The following is an 18,779-nucleotide window of genomic DNA, read 5'->3' as shown; positions in this document are numbered from 1 at the left end:
TTCCCACTACCCGTTACAGAATCAGACACGATTCTATATACTTTGGCGCCCTCATTCACAGACTTGCAGGGAAAATGTTGTTTTTGAATGGCCTAATGACACAGATGTAGGCAGATTATTTTGTTAGATACAAACATGTTAATTTTGAAAAATATCTATCTTTCAATGAATTTTCACTTTATTAATTGATACTTTACAAAGCTCTGGAGTTTTTGGAAATATTGAATCACACAAGTAGAAAACTATCCTCAGCAGCCACAACTGGATTCTAATTCTACAAATAATAATACTATATGTATCTTTATCTCCAACTGTGCAGAAATACCACGTTCAAACAAAGCCTGCGCAGCATGATAACATGTGCTTTGAATTGGATTCGATTTCACTATTGTGATTGAATCTTTGAAGTATTCAGTACTGCCCTATTCAGTTTACTGATAAGATGCATGGGTACTACTATATGTCGCTGTCCATTGACGGGGGGTGCTGAATTAATGTTGTCATAGCATATTGTGAAGGAAGGGAAGGGCCTCCAAAACATCTGTAGCCCCAGGGCCTAAAGTACTTTTCAGGCACTTCTAGCTTTATTGTAACCTATTATGTATCTGCTGCTGTTGTATTTCAAGGCTGTTGGCTGATCTTCAAAACATATCAATTTATTTTAGTGTTTTATTGGTAACATTAGTGCAAACAACTCATGTCTTTTTGCTTACACGCCAGATAGAAGGCATATGTGCACAAGTGGGAACCTCAACATAAGTTACTGTAGCCATAAGTAAGCAGGCAGTTCTTGGGCATACTATGGAATAGAATACTGCCGGCGCCACTGTCTCCAGTTTATGTCACTTTCTGATGACCAGTCAATCTTTTAATATAATTCATGCCGCTAACGGGCATCAGACGAGGTCTTATGCGTCTTGATTTGTGGTTGGGGAATATTTTAGATGACTGGTACAAGCACTGGGGTTAAGGATTAACATTGTTATGTGATAACACTCCAGAAAGGACACCAGCCATTGCTCCAACTGTAATTTGCTTAGGCTACTTAATTATGATATTATACATATTGTGTATGTACAAGGCTGGACTCCAGGTTTAAATAGAAACAAAAATGATCTTTACTCGAGGAAAAAGGATAGTGGGTGACACTACACAAGAAACAAAACACTGGGAACTTTAAACTGGAATCGACCACGGGAAACAGAGACACGAATAAAGACACTAGAAAATAAAATACAACACTAGGAAATACAGCACTAGGAAAAACAAATAAAGACAACAAACCGACAGGGGACAAGGGAAGGACTGTGAGAATATATAGGGGTGAAAAACACAGGTGTAGGGCATGAGTGATAAAGGAAGGCAGGGGAGTGGCTGAGGGCAGGTGAATAAATAATAAAGACATACAGGGGAGACACAGAACAGGATGTTACAGTCACACATACAATAATTGGATCTTGTCATGGGATTGCTAAACAAAATTAATATGGTAGGATAGTCATTCTTAACCATTAGAACAAAAGTAAATGACACTAACATTTGTGGAGCTATGAAAAACTATTCAAACAAGTAATACATTTACTTTATATACATTTGTGATGGCTTAAACCGAAAAGCATCACAATGAAGCTCAATGTCATTGCATCTACTGCATTCTAATTTTAAATCCTCCTAGCCGGCTTCACCGGAGAGGACACAATGTACTTCGACAACAACAGTCAAGGTAACTATCAATATCCTTGGCTCAGAGGCTAAACATAAACCATTTCTGTTTGGTACGGTAGCTATTCAAATGCATTATATAATGGCAATTCCATTAGTGTTAGCCATTACTCACAATATCAGTATCCCATGTCATTCAGTAAAGGCATTTGGAACCATAGAGGGAAGCTAAAACCAATGGGGAAGGGATTATATTCAATTTGACGGGCCCAGATTGCTGCCGATTAGGCGTAAGGAGGCTTCAATGAGGATACATAAGAGAGCAAACACAGTACTCATCTTATTTAATGTCAGTCACGCCGGTGGGATTATTGCTGACGTGGAAAAACTAAATATCTGTAAAATCTGAAAATGACATTGTCGCCAGACAGGGAATTCTAGGCAGAAAGTTATCCTAATTAGGGACCAAAATAAATGTGTTCCAGTTTATTACATCTATCCTGCCTACTGCTTGTTCTCACAGAAACAATAACCTGGCCTATAGGAGTCTTTAATGTGAACCGCTGTCTGTCTGGTTTATTGAAACACCTGTGATGAAAAAAGAGAAAAAGTTTCTCCCCTTCATACTTCCTCCTGAGCCTTGAAAGAACTGGAATAGAAGTTCTGTTTCTACAAGCGAATGACTATATGGCTACACAACTGAACATCCTGGAGCAACAGGAGACCGAAAGCTCCAACTAATTTACTAAAAGCCATCAGAGCAATGAGAGATTCTATGTCCACTGAATGTATTGCAACAATTCAATTCAATTAAGCCGAATATCACACATTATAAATGTGCCTCAGAGGGTGTTACAATCGGTACACATACGACATCCCTGTCCCAGGACCTCTCATTGGATCAGGAAAAACTCCCAAGAAATAGAAAAAAACATTTCACAGGAGAGAAAAAAGGAAGAAACCTTCAGGAGAGCAACAGAGGAGGATCCCTCTCCCAGGATGGACAGAAGCAATAGATGTCATGTGTACAAAATTAACAGTGTTACAGAGTTACATAAACACATGCAATGAATATGACAGAAATTATGAATAATGAGTAGTAGGAACAATCCATGAAACAGAACGAGGTCGAGAGGAGGGAGGGTGGGGCGCATCAAGGGCCATGGCAGGAGGCCGGCCCACCAGGCAGGAGGCATCAGACCCTGCCAGGTCCAATGAACTCTATGAGACGTGAAGTCATAAAGAATCCGGGGAGGAAGCAGAGTTAATAATGTGCAATGGAGAGATACAAATTCATCCATAAGGAGAGAGAGAAGAGGAGAGAGGTGCTCAGTGTATCCTAAACGTCCCCCAGTGGCCGATAGGCCTATAGCGGCATTTCTAGGGGCCGGACCAGGTGAACCTGATTCAGCCCAAACTATAAGTGCTTTGAGGAAAGTCTTTAGTCTACTCTTAAATGAGGTGACTGTGTCTAAAAGAGGAGCTTGATAACTGAAGGCTCTGGCTCCCATTCTACTTGCTCTAGGGACCACAAGCAGCCCTGCATTTAGTGGGTATTCTGATCCTTAAGTACATTTAATTTGTCTCTTGATGTCAATTTATTTATGGCTAAATGTAGAACTGATGGACACATGAAATCTAATCAGAAGCGTAACATCCTATTTTACAGCACTTTTACATCCGATATGCATTGTTATCTTTAGGAATAAAATAATTTAATTAATGCTGACATTGGGTGTTTGAGATTTTTTTAAATTAAGAACATATCAGTATAATTCAGTAATGTTTATACGGTTTAGCTATGACACTGTGGTCTCCGAATTCCCACCCCTCTCCCCCTCTGCTCTCTCCCAGCTTTTGGAGCTCCCTTCCCCCCTTCCTTCCCCCAGGTGTTCACTAATAAGCACCTTTCTAAACAAGAACACATTTGGAATAGGGAGAGAGCATCCTCTTATGCTTCCATCCATCATTTTAATGAGTGTGGGTGTGCCCAGGCCCCTCAATGAGATGCAGGTGATTAAAGATATTAAGCGGATACACTGGCTGCCAGGGTTAGTCAGCCCATAATGTCATGCATATGCACAATGAGGCTGGGTGGTCTTTGGTCTGGTCCTTACAGTTCCTCTACCTGTGTGCTCTGGGGAAGGCTCAGACATGTAGTGGCATGTCTTTATAACTGGGTGAACGGGAATGAAAATGGTGTTTGTGTGTGTGTGTTTGTATAATGTTTTTTTCCTCCCTCACTATAACGGTTGTGTGAGGAATGAATGGTAATAGAGCTGAAACTATTATTTGATTCATCAATTCATTGAAACCAATGATTACCTAACTAACCTCATAATTATGTACTGGTTTGAGTTGATTCTAAGTTTCCAGCCCCTATCACTGTGAAGATTCAATATTGTCATATAAAGATAGTAAATTGAATATCTTTGGGTTTTGGAATATTGGTTGGATCAAAAAAGCACCGTAGGCTCTAGGTGAGGGACATATTTAATTAATGTGACATTTCATAAACCAAACAATTAGTTTGATTAAGAAGATATTTTGCAGATTAGTCGATCATGAAAATGAACAGTTGCAGCACTAACTGTTTGCAAAAATGTCTTTAAAGACCCTCTCAGTAGAGTTTGTAAAGCTGCAATTTTTAGCACATTTTAAGAGGATCTATACATATTGCTCTTCCAAACTCTAATAATAGATGTACAACTGTAGATCAAGCCACAAAACTAACTAAGCAGAACCAGTTTTCAGAAAATGGTCTTGGTTAAAACCTATATAATAATAATCTTAACTAACGATTAAGTGTGTTAATCTATAACTAAGGAGGTTAAAAAATAAAACAAACTCCATAATAACATTTTACAGCTTCTAAGCACTGAAATAGCACCCGCACAAAACTTCCCACGAATAGTGAATGAATGAATGTGTCTAATTTCTAAGAAGGAATAAAACATTTTCAACAGATTGACTCAGGATTTAATATACTACTGGTAATGTCAATGCAAGGCCTAATTATCCTGAAAAGAAATAAACACGTACACATGTGTAATCCCCAGTAACCCAAACTCCTCTTCAAGCATCCTCTTTCTTTATCCCTTCAATGTTTCAGTTCATCCAAATCGATAATTTGAACTGCTGTTGCTTCCAGCAGCCAGAAACTCATTTATGGTGCGCATATTCAGGCTGTCTCTCATTTATGAAAACCAAACTGCTTCATTAACCCCCTTTCCAAACTCGGAGGTAATTATGTGTACAGCTGTGCATTGTCTGACAACTCATCTTACTGTCGCCATCCTCCGCGAGAGTGCCACGAAGAAAGCCGCCATCCCATCCCAGGTGCACAGTGTGCAGACAGCTTAGCACCTCTCCACAGCCATTCACACTACAGCTGCAGGTCAAATGCCACCTCTTCAGACAATCAATCAAAACTCATTTACGTTTAATGATCTCACCAGCCAACTCATCACCATTTCGCATCATTACAAAAAAGTTGTTTTTAATCAACGTTAAACACTTTGGCTTGTTTTAACTTGTGAAAATTGAGCGTAGAGGAGTTAGTGTACGCGATAGCCGTCAGTGGTGATACTGCCAGTCTCACCGAGAGAGGGATTGTGGAAGCCAGCCAAAACCAAGTTTTTTTTTTTAATAACTGGGAAGTAATCTGGGTGATTTGTACATCCATTTGTCACTTAGCCAGCCATTCTATCCATCCTTATTTAGTGCAGATGGGGTCTGCACAATTAACCCAGAGGAATATGGCCTCCTCGTGTCGTTGCCTCAGCTTTTTTCACTGCTGTCCTCTTTGCATCTGTAAGCTGATCTCACCATCTAACAGTTATCGTGTTCATAAAAGTGCTTATGATAATTATTAATGCCGTTATATGCCCTTTGATTAGCGGGATACGTTTACTGCAGTTGTTCTTGTGATCAGCACTCTCATAAGCTAAAAAAGCAATATTAGACATCAAAAATAAATCAAATGGGCCGATCAGCTGTGGCTAAATTGCAGGTGCAACGGTCACAAAAGAATGCAACGTTATGATGTGTTGAGAGAAACACTTTCTCATGAATCAACAAGTGTAAAATATAATACAAACAGCCATGGTTTATCAACAAAGCGATCAAGAACTGAAGCTTATAAGCATATGATGAACATAGCAGGTGGACACCACCCAACCCACAGCTTTTAGTAATGCAAAAGAAATCAGAAAAACAAGAATCGAGATTCTTCCATTCTAAAATGTATTCTCTGTGAAATGACAAAAATCGATTTTCACAATAATAATGGGTGTAAAAAAATCAAAAGGCTCAATCCAACTGCAATGACATAGTGCCACCAGCACCAAGACCATGCACAGTATCATATTTATTACGCTGTGGTCTAGTTTGTTCAAAAAAGACAAGCGTTTGGTCGGATTTTAAATGTCATACTTTAATAATTAGCTTTGCAAGTTGAATGGGAAGTATTATAGTAATATTTTGTAAACAATAACATCGACGTTAACATAAAAAGAGAACACAACTCCAGCATTAACAAACAAGACCAGCAGACTAACACAAATTGTAACACTTTTCAAAACTCCAACCAACCCCTGTCGTGCAAGGACAACAAATTCTATCACAGTCCACTTTTTGTTCAACACTGCTCTCATGCAGCCGATGGATAACAACGACTACTCCTCAACAAATGTCGGAACTCGGTATTGGATCAGCACAATAGAATTGGTGCATGTTCATGGATAAGGGCAGTTCATATCAGTGTGCAGCTGCAGATTGAATATAGAGGAAAAACTGGAGGAAATATTTGTTTTGGCCTGGATTTCAACACTACACTGACACAGAATAAAGAAAACCAGCAAGTCTGATATGTCAGGATTTGGAACTAGTGGATATTTAGCTGCATTTTGGCTTAATGGACCTACATAACGAAGGCAATTGATTATCCAAATTGTTAGTTATTATTTGTCTGTCAAACTATTCAAATAAAAACTTATATCTTCAAGATGAATCTACATTTTCATTCATTTCATCTGATTCATCTAATTTTCTTGAGAAACCATTGAAACACATAGCTGGGTGGCAATGTCTGCTTTTTTATAAAATCAGTAAATTTAATATTAGATAAGAAATGTCATCACATTGAAAAATTCTGCAATGACAGAAAATAACCAGAGGTAAACCATGGATAGATATGTGCAGCAATATCTACATTGATAACCCTATAATCTGTGAAGCCCTACTATAAATACCTTTTTCATCAAGCTAGGTGTGCGTTAGTCTCCCCACTGTGGAATGTTTATGGCTCCTGTCTTAAACTATATTTCTCCCGTTACAAATACGATTGATTTCTGCTAAATTCTGAAAAAGAACACAAATAGAAAAGCCTTCCCCATGGAGATAAATACAATGCAGGTGTGTACAACTACCACCCACGCATTACCCTGTTAATTCAAATTAATTAGGAGGCTCTTGTCTTAGACAAGGTGTTCGGGTATACCCATAATGACAGTATTGAAATAACCCTTGAACCCAGGCTACTCCTCCCCTCGGATAGGAATGCAAACATCAAATCACAGCATTCAAAAGCGACATGTTTTCATTGCTCAACAGCATCGCTGAACACGTTCAACAAAACACTGACACGACCAATCATAGAGACTAAATGTAAATGATGATAGACAAAAGGCCTGGCGGTGCTTGATGTTCAGCGAGGGCGCATAATGGCGGTAAATTAGGATGTTTTCTTAGTCAAATGACCTGGGGAGTGCTGGTGATTTGAATGGCTGGTGCTCTTTCGGCACTGATAGACAGAACGTGAGGACAAGGGAGAGCAGGCTGTAGAGGTATTACAAGGAGGGAAGGACTGTGGCAGGTGTAGCTTAAAAGGATGTGGGCCCCTTTGGATTCATCGTGCCTCCATGCAAACCACACGTTCTTCTATTTTTCTGTTGCTGACAGCCTGCTGACGGAGTGGAGAAGATTTTCATCACGCTTTGTGTGGCCTTGGGGCTTTTTTCTCTTCACATACGAAGGCTGACGTGCTTGTGTTGCCATCTTAAGCTGTTACATCCCCGCCATTTTTCTTTTTTATGACTGACCTACTTGAGAGCAACAGCTGCACCCTTTCATCCCCATTTATCTTTGCATTTGATATGTTTGTATGTGAAGCAATTAGTTTAAAGTAGATAATGGGGATGATTGCTGAAGACATGGCAGAATCATGCGACTGGATTGAGGTTGTATGTTATTTGACGGAAGTATATTCCTAGAACGTGGCCCGAGCTTGTTCTATCGATTATTATTGTTCTCCCTATCAAAAAAGACTAATGAGCCCAGAGAATTCTACTAGAAAGGTTAATACAAGATTGAAATGTCAGGAGATTAATGATATTGTTCTTTCTTCATATGGTCCTGTAGGAAAGGGTGACAAATGTCTTGCCCTTTTCACTCTGTTCCTCCTTTTTGTGATTTTGTTATCTTTCCTCCCTCATCCTCTTTGACTCTGCCTGTTCCTCTTTTATTCTCAATCTCCCATTTTTTTCTCCCTCCCTTTGTCTCTTCCTCGTTCTCCTCCACTGACCCTGGTCTCCAGATGCCAAGGACGTATCCTCGCCACTGCTTGTAAATGCAGTGGCACAACACAGGAGACGGGCTGTGCTGTGTGTTTGTCAGTAAATGAATAGCACTGATCCATCTTCATTAGGAGGTGGTGAGCTTTCAACATGAGGAGACTCCTTATGCACCACACCATTGAACTGTATACTGTTACATTTCGGCTTCGTCGTAGGAAGTGAAACCCCTCTCTCTTGCAAGAGAAATATAAATATAAATTTGGTCCTCGCGATGCAGATGTTCAGTGGTCGTATATGTGCACATATCGACTCCCTCCATGCTCCTGCAGCACCCTGGCATGGGGTCCAGGTTTTAATCAACTCAGCAAAATTGGAGTGATTCCCTGTCTTGCTGTATATTTCAATCCATCTGTATAATTACAGTGAATTAAAGTCTTCGTCAGAAGGAACGTGGAGGGAAAAGCCTCACACATTTACCCCCCTCTCACTCTAGCTCACAGAATTACACACCATCTTGAGAAAAAAAGGAAATTACCTCTTTTATCATCTCATTTTTCACCGGTGGGGGCTAAACGGGCATGAGCATCAACAGCAAATTAATGCATAATGCCAACCTATGCACAGAATATGTCCCATATCCATTTCAATATTACAGATCTATCAATTAGCCTCACAAATTAACAAAAAGGCAGTGTTGTTCTTTTGGTATTTTCTACTTTAGGAATGGTGGTAAGAGGAGCAGCGGGGAACTGTGATCTTCCTCCTTGCTATTGGGGATTTGGGCCAGCCATGCCTCAGTGAGGTAATTGCATCGATGAGAAGAAAAGCAGTGGCTTGTAGGCGAGCATGGGTCATCATTACTCTGAGTGAAGCTACCAGCCCTAAGGTAGGCCATTACTGCACTGTGTCAATAGCTGATGCTGTTCTATGATCGAGGCCAAACGTTAGACCTCCCAGGGAAAAGTGATCACTTCCTGCCTCCAGGTTAAAGGTTCAGGCAATTACGGGGATGCCAATTTATCTTCTGTCTATACAATACAAGGTGAACCTCTAAATTGGTGAAATAAGATCTTGCACTGCCAGCACCTAGAACAGAAATGGATTATTAAAAAATAGCATCTTTCTTCAACTCACCATTCTTGTCATTGGAGCTTTGATACTGTCATTGGCATCCTGGTCAGAGGCTGATCCCTGCTCGATGTCGCTCTCATTTCCTCATCTCATCCATCCTGCAGCAGACAGCTACTATCTCTTCCCTTTTATGGCAGACATCTGTGGAATACAGCCAAATCACTTTACTATCCCGCAGGGGGAACAGTCCTCCCATAACTTCCACCTCCATCCAGGAAGTCCTGCATTAACCATGAAGCTAGTTTGCCAAGTCATAAGGTTTCATTCATTTTATCAAACCTGCCAGACCCTATGAATAATTGCTATTACACAGTGTGGTTCTTTCCTCTATTGTTCTGATTTCAAGCCAGTCATTGTTCAGCCTTGAGGTTGTGGTAGTGTTTATGATTTAGTTCACAGGAAAATATGCTGTACAACTGAAGCGTAAAAGGCAAACAGACAGTCATTATGAAAATGATATGATCTTAGTTATAGCTTTAATATTCATTTGTTGTTGACTACAGTATAATATTTCCATAAAAGAAACGTGATAACCATGCTATTTTCAGTTTATTTTGTACTTGTGGCTTCCTTGGTCCACAATTGAATCTAAGCCTTCTTTATCCTCATTTATTGTCCTGTCTCGGAAGGTTTTTTGTTCTAAAACAGTCGTCTCCCAATCGGCAGCCCTTTATGAAACATTTAACACTGACTGGTCTTTTTCACCTCACTACCTCTTCCCTTTTGAACCTCGCCACATCTTTCCCTCCTTTCCATCCCTCCATCATTGTCACTTTGCCTGTAACTTACCAGACATTGTCCCTTTCCCTTGCACAATGGTTCCCGACTAGCCCATTTATACAGTGGCAGGACGCATCTATCTCTGGGACGTCTGAGGAGCGTCTCTGTCTATACCATCTCGCCGCCTCACTCACAGTCTCACCTGCAGCCCTGGGCTCTCTGTGACTCCAGCTGAACATGTTTGCCTCATGAGAGTTTGCTTTGAATTTGGCAGGTGTGTGGAGTGAGAAGCATTTAGAGCAAACTCCTTAGACCTATAAAAACTGGCTGAATAATTAAATAATCCATTAAAATAATGAATCAACCAATGATTTAATCATTTTACACTTGTCAACCAAAAGGTACCAAACGTTATCTGGCTCCATCTTTTCAAATGTGAGGGTTTGCTGCTTTTCCCTGTATTAAATGAATGCAAACTCAATATTTTTGGATTGATTTAAAGATGTTACCTCGGCTCTGGCAATTGCAATGGGTATTGTCACTATTTTCTGACACTTAAATGATCAATTGGGTAATGAGGCAAACCAATTATCGACATAAATGTCCTTGGCGTGATTTAAAAAAGAGGAAAAAAATGTCATAACCTCTTTTAATGCACTCATCATAATATTTAATCTGACATCCACTAAAGTTTACTAAATATACAAGTAAGTGTATTAACTTACACTTACACATATTGTATTGATCATTAATTAAACAAATGTTTGTTAAAAGGATTTTTGAATTCATGCTAATTTTTAAATCTATTTAACCCTTGTGTTGCCTTTGGGTCGATTTGACCCGATTCAATGTTTCACCCTCCTGTCGCCTTCGGGTCAATATGACCCGATTCAATGTTTAATCCTCCTGTTACCTTTATATTTACTAACATATTTTACCCTTGAGGTCAATATGACCCCAGCTATTAAAATCTCCAGAAAATTATTAGAATTAATATTGTTTTCCAAGTTTAAGTGTGAGGTACTTTATGTTTGTTTGTTGACTCCCAAATGAACACCGACATTAAACATTGAATCGGGTCAAATTGACCCGAAGGCGACAGGAGGGTTCAATATTGAATCGGGTCAAAATGACCCGAAGGCAACACAAGGGTTAAAAGAAATCTCACATACCCCCTGTAGTACCTTTACGTACCCCCAGGGGTACGCGTGCCCCCATTTGAGAACCACTGCACTAAACAACCCAAAGTCCCCTGTGTCACAGATTCAGCTTCTGGAGGTTGGACCTGTCCCTCAGTTAAGAACAAAGCATCCATTGGATGTGACTCAAAGTTCACATGCATTCATGTTGTACTCAGTGCTACTGGTTCACTGTTCAGTTCCACCACAACTGGGCCTGACATCGTTGCCACCCCTGTACTCTGAGTCCAGGCATGAGACGTGTGCAGCCAGCAGAAACAGCGAAGCTCGAGTGAGCTTGTGCAGTAAAGAGCAAAACAAGGTGTAAGTGGAGTACACTGGGTGACGGTGCCTTTACAGTCTTCTCAAACTGCTTCTACGTCCTTGTAGATTCACACAGCTCTTCAAATCACTGCACTATATATGATAAACTAATGTCCTGTCCTCTTAATCCATCATGTAATGAACTACGCTGGATTTACTGTTGAGATTAATTATACATCCATCAACCCAATTAGACACGGTAGATCCATGCTACAGCTTTATCTTATTACAAGACCAATAGAAGGATCAACACTCTTCACAATATACATTAATAGGCTTTTTCGTTCAGAAAACCAGTTATCTCCTTGAGGACACAAAGTCGAAGTAAATTAGTGCAAATATTTTTCTTGGAAAGAGGACAAATCACATGCTGCATTTTGTGTCACAAGTTGTGTTTTTCCAATTTGTGTTTGTAATTAGGGTGTGCAGTACCTAGACATGCAACGGATAATCTGGCCTTTCTGTATTAGACTGGAAGTGGACCGTGAAAGTAATTGGTGAGTGTTACACAAATTGGATCTAAGCGTGATGCGATTTTTATTCCTCTGAGGCAATATTTGCAAAGCGATTAGAACAATGCTGCTGAGGCACAATTTCAAAAGCTTTATGACATACCTGTAACGTTTATGATCGAATGTTAACAGGTCCAGTAACCAACCCCAAGGTGGGAGGTAGTACGTGAAGCTCGCAATCAACTGGGATGGAGGTAAAAACATGTGTTTACAACCGTGGCTTTGGCTCCTTTAAATAGGAAAAAAATAATGAAAATAAAACAACATGGTTTTCATCACTCAACTGTTTCCAAACTAAACCAATTAGGATTCCTGTTAGATGCCTCTGAAATAAACTGCCAAATCAACCAAACAAATATGGATCGCATCGTGGTTTTCTGAAAGAAAAAAAAAGAAGAAAGAAATCTCACAGAGAGCCATTTTTGAGTTCCTGTTGGGAGAACTGTCTCTCCACAAATAGTGTGAGACACTTACAAATAACACAATTAGAGAAAAATTAATTAGTAAGCAACACCACTTGGTAATGAGATCTTCAGCTTGAGCAAGTAACCACTGGGGGTTCAGTAAGCCAGCCAGAATCATACTTGTGTGACCCTGGCATCAAAGTGAAGAGATTGGATATATCTGGAGTCTGAGATGCTTCCAGCTGATAAGTAGTTTTTTTTATCACTTTGGAAGAATCATGCCCACAATGCCTGTTGGAATGCTGAACAAGACTATTGTGTTTCTGGGGCGTGAGGACGGATGGAAAGAGGTTTTACTCTGAAGACAAGGAGGTGTGGGTGAACATATAGATGAAAGAGAGATGTATAGAGGCACAAGGGCTTCAGCAACATGCTGAAGGTCCGGGATCAACAAGTTCCAGGTAGCAGGGGGCATGACATCAGCTGCAACCAACTGGCGATTACCATTTATTTTGATTACACGTAAGATATATATACACATCACATTTTCTTCCAGCCCACTGTGACATCTTCAAATGTCTCTTTTGTCAACAACAGTCACGAACAGTCAATTTACAACAATATAAAACAGGAAAAAGCAGCACACCTTCACACTAGAATCGGCAAATGTTTGGAATGTTTGCATTATAATTGAGAGACAGGGACATAAAGGAATGCACAGGCGCTGAGCAAAGCGCAGAAGGAGAAAGCAGGAAGTAGGATCAGCAGCGGAGTCCGAGTGAATTATTTGAAATGCACAACCCTTGTTGCTGACTCGGCAGTCACAGTTCCCTCACCTCGGATAACTATGACTTTGACTATGACTCGGTCCTCTCTTTCCCTGCCTTGAGCTAAAGGTCAAGGCACAAGTCACTCTCCCACAAGTTCCATGTCACAGACATAAATAGTCCAGGAATATTATTTTGTTGCTTTTTCGTAGTTTACTGTTCAATTATGAAGTCCAACACTCTCTAATTAGTGTTTGAATAGTGGTGTTTTATTTACCTGAGAGTTAGTTTAAGTTGCCTGGCGCTGCAGTGTTTGTTGGTCAGCCTGTCGCTTCAGCACTCCACTACTCCATTCAGTAAAAAGAGGCAGAACTCCCAACTCAAGCAGAGAGGAGGAAAGAGAACAGTCGTGTCTTCCAGGGGACTGTCAGTGACTTACTCTCCTTGCGAGGGTTACAGGCACTACAAGCATGATTTAGAGGCAGATGGACAAGCGAAACTCTTTTACTAGTTTCAGGCAGGATCTGAAATGACATGAGATTTAATTAACAAAGCAGACAGGGTGAAAACAACTAATAAGGGGAAGGGTAATTTGTGACACTACTATATGTTTCTATAATAGAGTAACATGAAGCCAAATAATCCATCAGTTTTGTGGGGTGGTAAAAGTGCTGGTAGATGCCAGCCTGCTTACGTTGTAGTATGTGGAAGAGGAGCTGTGGAAGTATTTGACGAGGGGTGTGTCTGGCTGCCTCTGCCATTGTTCGGCACAGTTGAGATTCATTTATCGCAATAGGAGCATCTGGTGTTCAGAAAAAGCTTCAACAGAGCACCACGACCGGAGCGCCTCAGCTAACAAAGAGAGTGGAAAATAGAAACATCTTTTCCTCCATCTATCGCTGTTCCCCTCACATCTCTCCCTCTTTCCTCCATCTCAGCCCCCCCCCCCCCTCCCCAACCCCTTCTCTGCTGCTTTTAACATGCCTCCATCTCCTCATGTTAATTTGCTGCTTCAGTGACACACATCATTGGGAGAGTCATCTCTAATAACCCCTGTCAGCCTCCATACAAGTGCCTTTGAGTCATGCACTGAGATGTCATTCAAATTATTAAGCATAATGGTAACAATGATGCACTTCTAAAGCCTGACTTCCTTCCTGACACGAATGCTGTTCACTCCACACGGCCAACCAATACTCTATCGTTCTCCCTCCCCCGTCGTCGTCTTCTTCTTCTTCACAGATGAACCTTGTGTCCCCATCACATCTTTTTGTTGAAGAGCACGTATACTGAGCTGCTGGGGTGAATCATTTCATTTCCCTGAGTCTTTTGCCACGAGAAAAATCGTTTTATTTCTGAAGGATTTCGGCATGTCACAGCCTCCTCAGTGTCACTGTCTTATCACGTCACGATGCAGGGCCTCCCATTTGAAAGGGTTTCAAGGGAAGAGGGTTACAGGTTTATTTAGCTTATTTTCCCCGAACTGAGTCAAATTAGAGTAATTATTCATTCATGCAGGGCCGTCAGGGATGATGCGCGGATGACAATTTCCCCCACAGCTGCTTTGTTGTTGCAGATCCAAGATAGAAAGGATTGTGAGAGCCTTAACATCTGCTGTTTTCTCCCTTAGCCTCAGCTCGGTACAACACATCTCAGGAGCTGAGAAAATAACTGAACAGATTCTCATTCTGTAATTTAAGAGACTCACATGTGTAAGTCATACATGCGAGTCAGGTGGCAAGATGAAAATACCCCTACACAACAATGTTTAATATTATTTAACTTTTTTTAGAAAAAAAAGACGAGGTGTAACCTTGTAGGTTTCTGTGGCCTCTCAAAATGTTCGAGAATGAAAATACACAACTCCCTGTAATATGCCGAGAGCTACACAAGTGCCATTACGACACTCTGATAGAGAAACAGCTTTTATGTTCGTTCATGTTTACTTTCCAATTTCATAAACGTGCCATCGACTGCCCGCTATAGATGTCGAGGTGTTGTGGATTCAAAAAGCAGAAAGCAGATGCCTCTGTAATAAAGACAATTAAACCACCAGCTGCGCCATCTGCTATTGTCCATGACCAAAGTAATTAGAGGGGGAAAAAAAGTAAAAGATGAATTTTGAGAAGGTAGGGGTGTGCATGTACATCTTAAGCTTCATCAAAAAGCAACACGTTTTGCAACCTATATAAATTGTATGATAGAGCCTATAGATTAGGCAAAGTTGACATTTAACTGGAGGGAACAAAAACAGATTATAGATGCAGGATAACATGAAATATCCCTTTTGAAATAATCACCTTCATTATCCCTTCCCTCTCTGCCTCTGCTCTCCCTCTCCCGCCTCCTGTGTGGCCTAAGCTGGAGGAGATAAGTGGGAGGGCAGCGTGTGTCGACAGTGACCTTGCCCATCGTGGGGTGATTAACCGATTATGCCTCAAAGAGTGGTGACATTCATGCCTGTGGTCGCCATTGGCAGAACGTGAAGAAGAGAGAGTTAACAGCAAGGAAGGACCGAGCTCTTATCTTCACCAATTTGCCAGTGTGCTCCGTTTCAAATGTTGCAGCAATTCAAGGTTATAAAATGTGATACGAAAATGCAAAAATACAATAAGTCCTGGCACATGGAATCAAAATGATTAAAACATGTGTGCAGCACACTGTAAGAGCTTTGATTGGATTAAATCCGTTTTTATTCAGATGTTTTTTTTTCAGATTCATTATTCGACAGTGCTATTGAATACAGCCACAGCCTTGTACCATTCAACATGTGAGGGCGTGTTTCTCTGCAAGTCCTTTGCAAAGATATCTGCAATGTTTTACGGTGTAAAAGGCCATGAGCATGCACACATACTTACGTATGTATAATACATATATAACAATATAATACAAATGATCACTTCATGTATCCTTCTGTGTGGTTTTCAAGCAGAAGGCATAAAGACAGTTTAGAAATGCTACTTCTGTTGGAGACACTATTTGACGGATAGGCAGAGGGCAACATGTAGTTTGGGCTCCCATGCAGAGATGTACTTTTTTATTCTATTGGCTCTACACTATGGGCAAGTATAATCATTTTGCATCAAACAACATCTCATGATTTCTGGGGATTTACAAGAAAAATCTAAATAACCTCACCAACAATCAAGTGAAGATAATGTAATGTTAAAAGTCAAATACAGCAGTACACTGGCACACAGCTACCAGACAAACATTAGTTGACGTGAGGCTTTCTGTTTTCATTTCCATCACATTAAACCGTATCATCCAGTCACAGATACTGCCGGACCCAGCCTTTAATTAACAGAAGTCAGACAAGGTTTTGGGGTGTCTCCCACTGTGTTCGTTAACACACATCATTAATCAAGGAGGGGGTTCCCATTAAGCAGGTCACTCAGGATCAGGCTAAACAATTAAGCTTTGATTAAGAGATTGTTCATCAAGGAGCTCCACAGGAACACAATACCTCGCAATAAAAGCTCTGTGCTGGTACACTGCTACACTCCGTCAGCATAGGACAAATGTACTTTGATGAACACATCCAGAGGCAATTGTTGGTGCTAACACACCCACACACAGACACACACACACACACACACACACACACACACACACACACACACACACACACACACACACACACACACACACACACACACACACAGACACACATTGAATTCAAGTCAGCAAAGTGAAATCACCGATACAGTTTATTTTCTGCAGCCTTCACCATTACAATACATGACAGTGAGAAGAGTTTTCTTTTCTCTTGAATAAAATGGCTCAGCTTTCATGAACATCTCTCATCTCAGCTTGTTTGAATAGTAACTTTTGAAAAGACTGCAAGGTGAAATGTAATGCCCGCTCCCACCCCCTCTCCATCTATGCATCCTGACAGACAGAAACATCGCAAGCAAAATGACGCCAATTAAAATAACTTGCAAAGAAAATAACACTCCTACAAAGTTTCTGCACGTTGGGTTGTACACACAATGCACTCAAGGTACACATTATGCCTTTGCATCTACATTTGTTTTTACTGTTATTCGATGGTTAACATGAAATCACTCCACTTGTTACGTTCAATGAATAGAGCATAATCACTGACCAGTAGCTGTATCTATTTCAGTCATGCACCTAGTTTTGGTTTTGTGCCCAGGCTGGCAAGATAAGAGCAGAGCTGAAACGATTCATCGATTAATTTATAAACAGAAAATGAATCAGCAACTATTCTAATTGTGTATTTAATAGCTAATGGAGCAATAGTTCTAGATTTATCTCAGTCTTTCAAACATTCATAGCTTCCAGTTTCTTACTGTTTTTATCTGTCTTTTAAAGATGTCATCTTGGATTAATCCAATAATCAAGAAAAGGCCAGAGCGTTTCCACCTTGGCCTTGCATACTATTCTCAACTTTAAGCAATAGTCAATGTGATTCCACCACACTTCCATGAAGGACTCAGATAGTCGTCTTATTATAGAAGAACAGGACCCAGACTAGTCGGTTTATTGTCACAAAGCTGAATACTTGGAAAGCGTTGGTCAATAACGTCATGTTTTCATCCAAACAGGTGGGGAAATGATATGGCTTATGGAGTAATGTATCAAGTGTGGAGCTATGAAGGAAATATGTAGAGATAATAGCAGAGAGAGAGAGAGAGAGAGAGAGAGAGAATGCTAATTTGTGCCACTTGTCCCCAGCTGGCCTAGCTGTGTGACATGTGTGATGAATGGTGTTGCATTGGTCTTGCTGCCCTCTCACCTCCACTCATTGTCACCAGTCCAAAGACAAAAGGGAGGACAAGCAAGAAGGGAAAAAAAATCCTGCAACACACAATAAATGCTTCCTTTCATCAAGACACACAGGAACACACACATCACTCGCACACACACACAGACACAGTTGCTGGGTCAAATACTATCAAGATCAGAGGAAGCGTGCTTTTGGACAGGCAGAGACACGTTCCATTTTTCATGTTGCCAATATACAGGAGTCTACAAAAACACAAATATGACAGCCCCCTTTTCCCAGCACAAACACAGTGGTACAGGCATTCAAGCTCACACACAGCTGTCTGCCTGAGGACTTGCTTCTGACTTCGGTGTGTATTTGCTGAGCACCGCTTGTTTCCTCCTGCTTGGCTCGCCAGTGTTTGATCTCTCCACAGACCGTCTCCGCCAACGATCTGATGCAACCATTACGCAGCCGGATGAAAGCACAGGCTTCTGGGAGTACGTAGAGATAACAGGTACATCTTCGCAAACTGCATATTTGCTGCACATCTTGGCGGAAGTGAGAAATGAGGAAGAGGAGTGCACACTGGTAAACAGTTGGAAATAAAAGATGAGAGTGGAGAGGGAAAGTTGCTTTGTTGGCAAGAAGCGGAGCGGTCATTACTCGTCCTGCGGCCCGAGGCACAGACAGAGGAAGAGGTGTGAAATGGGAGCAGGTTCTGCCTCGTCTGCACCGATGGGTTTGTTTAAAGGGTCAGGCGGGTTCACTGAA

Source organism: Pseudoliparis swirei, chromosome 20, assembly GCF_029220125.1.
Source record: "Pseudoliparis swirei isolate HS2019 ecotype Mariana Trench chromosome 20, NWPU_hadal_v1, whole genome shotgun sequence".
Taxonomy (NCBI): Eukaryota; Metazoa; Chordata; class Actinopteri; order Perciformes; family Liparidae; genus Pseudoliparis; species Pseudoliparis swirei.
This window is presented reverse-complemented; position numbering follows the sequence as displayed.